The sequence below is a fragment of the Lucilia cuprina genome, chromosome 5, assembly GCF_022045245.1.
Source record: "Lucilia cuprina isolate Lc7/37 chromosome 5, ASM2204524v1, whole genome shotgun sequence".
Classification (NCBI taxonomy): Eukaryota; Metazoa; Arthropoda; class Insecta; order Diptera; family Calliphoridae; genus Lucilia; species Lucilia cuprina.
Window position 1 is genome coordinate 42,537,013 of NC_060953.1, and position 8,032 is coordinate 42,545,044.

Consider the following 8,032-nt stretch of genomic DNA (forward strand, 5'->3'; position numbering starts at 1 on the left):
TATAGTCTAGTCTATAGTCTAGTCTATAGTCTAGTCTTTAGTCTAGTCTATAGTCTAGTCTATAGTCTAGTCTATAGTCTAGTCTATAGTCTAGTCTATAGTATAGTCAATAGTCTAGTCTGTAGTCTAGTCCATAGTATAGTCAATAGTATAGTATATAGTCTAGTCAATAGTCTAGTCTATAGTCTGGTATATAATCTATAATCCAATAGTCTAGTCTACAGTCTTCTCTATAGCCTAGTCTAGTATACTCTAATCTAGAGTCTAGTTTTTAGTCTAGTCTATAATCTAGTATCTAGTCTAGCCTATAGTATAGTCATAGTCAATTCTAGCGTAGTTTATAGTAAGTCTATGGTCAAGTTAATAACCTAGTCTATAGCATTATATATAGTCTATAGTTTAGTCTAAAGCCTAGTGTAGTCTTGTATTTAGTTTAATCTATAGTATATTCTATAGTCTAGTCTGTAGCCTAGTCTGTAGTATATTCTATAGTCTAGTCTAAAATCTAGTCTATAGTCAAGTCTATAATCTGGTCTGGTATATAATCTAGCCTATAGTCTAGTCTATAGTCCTGTCCATAGTCTAATCTATAGTCTGGTCTATAGCCTACTCTATATTCTAGTCTATAGTCTAGTCTATAGCTAGTCTATAGTCTAGTCTATAGTCTAGTCTATAGTCTAGTCTATAGTCTAGTCTATATACTAGTTTATATACTAGTCTATAGTAAGACAATGAGATAAAGTTGGGGTTCCAATGAAAACGTACTAATGTTTAGGTTCCAATGAATGATGAGTGAAACTTCAGGAAGTTCTTATTTCGTTAATTAAATATTCCTTTTAATGCCATTATCTTAATTGTTCAAAAAAATATTTTAATAAATGGCTACGAATTTTTAACAATATAAAATTTAAAAAATTGAAAAAATAAAATTAAATATTCCAGAAACGTTTAACTCTTGTTAACATGAATAAATACAATAAATGAGAAGGAAAAGAAGAAAAAAAGGCAAGAAAGAAAAACTTAAGAAAAATCCTTTCCTTTTATATATTAACACGAAGAAAGAATACAAAAGAATTATACACAAAGCAAAGCCGGCGTAGTGGACACGAAAAAAAAATAATTTAAATAAAAAAATGGTAAAAAGAAAAATTAAAAAAAAAGTATTTTCTAAAGATGGAAGAATCAACATTTGTGTTAAAGGGATTTACAAGTTTTACATTTTTCTTTTGCTCATACACTTGGAGATTTGCTGGTACAGTTTGACTTTTTCCTTTTATTTTTTCTTTAAGCTTTTAATTTTCTTAAAGGTTTTAATAAAAGAAACTGATTTTTAATAAGGATTTACTCACATTGAAGAAATAAGGAAAATAAAATAATATTACTTACTCGTATATGAATGAGTATTAATGGTATTGGATAAGAGTATTTAAGAAAATAAAAAGTTAAAAGTTAAGACTAACAAGCGGGAATTTAATTAAATTAATTTAAAACGTTTTTCAGGGATTTTTTTCTTTGTCTTAATTTATGCCAATTTTGGGTATAAGTTTAATTTAAATAAAACTTAGCATTTAACGAATTTTAAGTACTCTATTAGAATTCATCAATATAGAGAAGACTATAGTTCTGACTATACTTAGACTAGACTATATACCAGGGTATCTGACCTTAAACTAATCTACAGTTCAGGCTATAGTCAAGGTTATAAACTAGACAATTGGCATAGGTTATAGTTTAGACTGCAGACTTGACTATAGTCAAGATTATTGAACAGATTATAGTCCTGATTGTAAACTAGACTATAGTCCATACAATAGGCAAGACTATTGACAAAACTATAGTCTATACTATAAACTAGACAATAGTCCACATTACAAACAATACTATAAACTAGACTACAGTCTAAATTATAGACAAGACTATAGCCCATACTATGGACTTAACTTGAGACCAGACTACGGAATTAACTATGGTCCAGACATGGGAGTAGGCTATAGTCCACAATATAGACAAAACTATTAACTAGAATACAGTCCTGACTATTGACTACAATTTAGTCCAGACTTAAGCATAAGTTAGGGTAGGATCGACATTCGACTTAAGACCAGATTTTAGCTAGATATACAGGTATAAACAGTACGGAATATGGAATAGACTATAATTTAGACTATAAACTCTTCAATTTTCCATATTATGTTTGGACTATAATCTAGACTAGAAACGAGACTATATACAAACAAGCCTATTGACCAGGTTATAGTTCAGACTATAAGCTAGGCTATAGTCCAGACTACAAACTTGTCTATAGACTAGATAACAGTGCACATTATAGACATGACTTCAGTCCAGACTATAAACTAGACTATATTCTGGAATATGAACTGAATCTATACGAAATGTTTTTAACTAGAATCTATACGATATGTTTGTATAAATTTCTTTCTCAAACAGTAGGATGAAGGGATAAAACCTACTGTAGGTGATTAAAAAACTTTTGAGACATTTGATGTCCTTAGTTTTTTGACAGACAGCGAGGGAAATTAAAACAAAAGCAGCGAGAAAAACAACATTTATTTGTTTTGGAAAAACACACAGAATAAAATAACAGCAAATAAACAAAATGGAAATAAAGTTAAAGTTTTACGAAAACAAAAGAAGTGTTTTCTTTTAGGGAGCACTTTTAATTAACAACAAAAACAATTGTTTTTCCAAACAAGAAAAGGTAAAAAACTTTTTTTCTTTAAAAAAAATTTTGCATGACAATAATTTCAATTATCTGACAAAACTACAAATATTTAAATGAATTCAATTCAATTTTAATTAAATACTAAAAAATTCTATTAAAATAAAAAACAATTTTTCTTAAACTTACCAGGTGGACGGTACCATAACGTAACCACTTCATGTGAATATGTATGACTGGGTACACTTTTTGCTCGCGCTAAACCAAAATCGGCCAATTTCAATTCACCACAATCACTAATCAACAGATTCTGAGGTTTAACATCACGATGTAAAACACGTCGTTTATGGCAGTAGGAGAGGCCACGTAAAAGTTGAAATAAAAATAATCTAACATTACGATGATCCAGACCGCCTGGATGTTTTTCCATATACTGAGATAAATCGGTATTCTGAAAATTGTAAAGGAAAATTTGAGATTAATAATAGATTAATTTTTATAGTAAATTCCAGAAACATACCACATATTCAAATACAAATGTTAGAGTTTCCCTCGTATGCACAATATCATGTAGTGTTACAATATTTGAGTGTTTCAGTTCTTTTAATAGGGAGGCTTCACGTATCGCTGTAAATGGTGCACCTTCTTCTTCCTGCAGTCTGATTTCTTTTAAAGCAACACGTTGATAAGTTAGTCTGTAATTAAACAATAATTGAAATTTATTTAAATTGTTTAAAAAACATTTATTATATCTCATAATATAATTGGCTATAGACCAAGGTATAGACTTGAATATAGTTTAAACTAAAGACTATAGTTCAGACTTAAGAATAGGCTATGGACCAGAATATAGAAATGGCTATGGGCCAGACTATAGAATAGACAATTATTTAGACAACAGCCTTAACTATAAACCATACTATAGACTAGACTATAAACCAGACTATAGACTAGACTATATATTATACTATAGTTGAGATTACAGACTAGTATTTAATTCAGACTACAGTTTATAATTCAGTTCAGAGACTAGAATATAGTCCACACTATAAAAAATAGACTAGACTATAGTCCCGAATAAAGAATAGGCTTTGGGTCAGACTATATAATAGACTAATATTTAGACAACACCCCAGTCGATAAACCAGACTATAGAGTATACTACAGTTGAGATTACAGACTAGTCTACAGTTTAAACTACAGTCCAAAGACTAGAATATAGTCAAGACTATAGAATAGTCAATAGGCTATATTATAGTTTAAACTATAGAATGGATTATAGTTAGACTACAGTTTATACTATAAACTAGACTATGGACTAGACTGTAGTTAAGACTATACAATATACTACAATTCAGACTAAAGACTAGACTTTATTTCAGACTATAGACTACTATGATTTAGACTGAAACTTTTGTAGTACTGTTTATAGAATAGACTACAGACTATAGTGCGGACTATGGACTAGACTATTGCCCTGACAGACTTGGCCATAGATTATGTATTTATATATTACAATATACATATGTACTTCATATTATATATACACAAAGCTGAAATTCGACTCATATACTAGCAACTGAGAACTGTCGTAATCTATGCAAAGAATTTCATATGGAAAATATGGTTAAAGGAATTTTTGTAAGTATAAATAACCTCTGTTGAATGTCACACTTTTGTATCCGATATATGTATGTATAAGGAAATGTACAGAGTCATAAAATAACACACATACACACACAGAGTATATGACACAATTACTATTTTACAACTGACAACAAAACAGCAACAACTAAATACAACTTCTGTGAACATAAATAAATTGCAAGACCAAAAAAGAAGAAAATGCAAAACTTTATGTAGGAGTAAATACAAGAAAATGTACTAAAGCCTAAATTAGGATACATGTTTACATACACTCTATTACGTACAAATATGGACTTAATATAACAAGATAATACGATTTGTATAGTGGAAGAAATTTCATTAAAAACACTTTGGTTTCGTACAAGAGAGAAAATTTACTAAAGCTAAGATATTTCTATAGTATCGAATATATAGTTTAGTGTATATTCTGTATTACTATAATCAGGAATATAGACTAGTACAGACTATAACTACAACAAGGGTATTTTCTTTAATCTTTACTATACTATTTTATTGTCATTAGTCCGTAGTAAAGTCTTGTTTACAACCTGAACTTGGCAATACTGTATTCTATAATCTGGACAAAAGTGTAGTTTATAGTACGGACTTTAGTCTAAACAATAGCCTGGATTATGGTTTAGTCTAGGATATAGTCTGTACTATATTATACTCTATAATTTGGACTAAAGTCTAATACATATTCTGGACTACAATATATTTTGTAATCTGTATAAGAGTCTAGACTATGTTTAGGACTATAGACTAATCTTAAGTTAAAAGTATACTCTAGTCTATAGTCTGAACTATAGTATAGTCTTATTTTAAGTTTAGACTAGATTCTAAGCAGTAGTCTGGACTATAGTTTAGACTGCTGGTCTATAGTCTATATGGACAATTGCATAGTCGAGTCTATATGGACAATTGCATAGTCTATGGACTACAGTCTATATGATGGACTATAGTCTGAACAAAAGCCTAGTCAATAGACTGGACTATGGTTTAGTCTAGAGTATAGTCTGGACTATATTCTAGTCTATAATTCAGACTATAGTCTAACAAGTAATCTAGATTACAATCTATTTTATAATCTGGATTATAGTCTAGACTGTGACCTGTATTATAGTCTGATTTTTAGTTTGAAATATACTCCAGTTTATAGTCTGAACTATAGTATAGTCCTGCTTTAAGTTTAAGCTATAGTCTAATCTATAGCTGCGATTATGATGTAGTCTATAGTCTAGACTATAGTTTATATTGCTGTAAATAGTCTATTTACTTATCCATAGTCGAGAGTAAAATGGTCTTAAGTGTAATCTATATGGACAATAGTGGTCTATAGTATTTACTATAGTCTTGAGTAAAGCCAGGACTATATTCTAGTCTATAATTCGGATTATAATCTAATACATGATCTGGACTACAATATATTTAAAAATCTGGATTTGTGTGGGCTATACTACAGTTTATAGTCTGAACTATACCATAGATTTTTTTAAGTGTAGAATATAGTCTAATCTGTAGTCTGACTATAGTGTAGTCTATAGTCTGACTATAGTGTAGTCTATAGTCTGAACTATGGTTTAGTTTAAATTCTAGACTTTAGTCTTGTCTAGTTTTTAATCTTGTCTATATTCTGGTCTATAGTCCAATCTAATGTCTTGGCTATAGTCAGGTCTATGCTTTCAACAATATCATACCAACTGTATTATGATTACTACTCAAGAATAATACATATAAACTTAACAATTTTATGTGTGTGATACGTTCTTAAAAAAAAAATAGATAAAGAAAAAGTATCAAAAAAAAACTTAAAGTGTCAAATTAGGTTAAATTTTATGACACCTTAAGTTTTTTTTTTAGACTAAGCATTAAACTACAAACTTAAGACGGCCGGCCAAAGCAGCAACGTCAGGACAGAAAAAAATACACTATTTTATATAAAAAAATTTCAGACGGAACAAAAAAGAGAGAAAGATGAAAAAACATCTTAAGAGTTCAACTAACACATGTGGTTGATATTTTATGATGTTGGCCTGTAGTTGGGGGACTAGAGATGATGTTGGTTCCTACATTCCAACAGGAAATTGTTATTATTGTCAGGCAGAAATGATGACGACGTGCGAGAAGGAGTCTTACAAGAAAACTTGTTGAAAAATGTTAAATTAAGAAAGTTTTTTTTTCTCTCTGCCATTTTTATGGTTCTTGTTGTTAAAAGAAAGTTTACGAGTATTATGCCAAAATATATAGAGTTTTTGGGAGTTTCTTTTAATACATTTCTTTCATTATTTCAGGAGTTTTATTCACAATGTTTTCACATGTGTGGGAGAAAAAGTTTTATAGCTTAAGCCAAAACATACATAGTACATATATACTCATATATTTAACGAACGAAAACTATTTTTTCTTTTTTTTTTTCATTTCAAATTGAAATGTAGATGTTGACTTTAAATAAAGTTTTGTTGAAAACTGCTATTGAAAATATGCACTGCCACTGAATGAGTTAATTGTATGGAAAGAATAACTATGATGATAATAACGATGATGTATAACTATGAATGGGAGTGTGTATTGTTTGGGGTAAAAGTTTAACTGAGGTAAAAGTTGAATAAACTATAATTTTGAATGTCTATGTTATAACAATTGAAAACATTTTTTTTTTTGGTTGGTTGGAAAATAAGTTAAAAATTCATTTAAACTAATTAAAGTTAATATTTAATTATATAAAACTAACTTGGGAAACAAGCAATCAAAATGCTTATAAAAATCTTTTTGAAATAAAACTTTTCAACATTTGATAAAATTTTAATTTTTTTTTTTTTTTTTTTGAAAAACATTCTCAATTGATGGAAGATTTGTATAATTTTCAATCTAATAAATTAAACGCAAGCGTTCAGGAAATCATAATGTAATCTTTAAGAGCTACGTAGTATTAGAATTCTAAAAAACTTTCGATATCCTCTATCACCTTAACATTGTCTAAAAGTTTCACGCTCAAAAAAAAAACCTTAAACAAATTTTATATAACTATCTTCTAAAAAACCCTCGCACATGTAACACTCAACTTAAACTCATAAGACGCAAAACGACATATCCTAAGAAACTGTTGGTTTTTTATATATATATACCAACTAAAATAGTATCTAAGTACTTTATATTAAAGCTCCCTAATGATTTATCTACTTAACTTTTTGTTCTCGTTTTTAATGCCTTTCACTCATAGATTGTCTGTCAGACCAGATGAAACACAAGTGGCATTTTGTTAAAAATACTTTAAATATTCAAAAGTGTTAATATTAGTTTAATATTAAACGTATTATACAAACACAGACTTACTTTACAATGCATAGAGTTTTTTTTTAATATAATAATATTGGTTTAAGGTTTCTAAGGACAGTGCAGCCAGCCGAGCAGCATTGTTGTAGAGCATTACATCATCTTGTAAAATCTGTGTCATTTTTTCTCTCATTAGTTTGTTAAGTGTATATTCATTTTTTGCTGTCTGTAATAGTGAAGGCAATGACATTTCAGATGGCTATGAGAGTATACCTAGATTTTCAGTTAATTTTTCTTTTGTTTTAATTTATTATGTCACTGACCCAGTTTCGTTCTGACATGTAGCATATTATTTTATTAGAGGTAGAAAAGGACGAGGGTTGTGTAGAATGTATGATGATTAGTAGAGTAAAACATCGTTTTTTAATATAT

The 8,032-nt window shown here is 29.0% G+C and overlaps 1 protein-coding gene across 3 annotated transcripts in view; it reads left to right on the top strand.

Annotated features, from left to right (window-relative positions):
* The window catches only part of LOC111686924 (cyclin-dependent kinase 14), a 273,114-nt gene that overhangs the window by 259,198 nt on the left and 5,884 nt on the right, over positions 1-8,032 (top strand). The gene's annotated exons all lie outside the window — the stretch shown is intronic.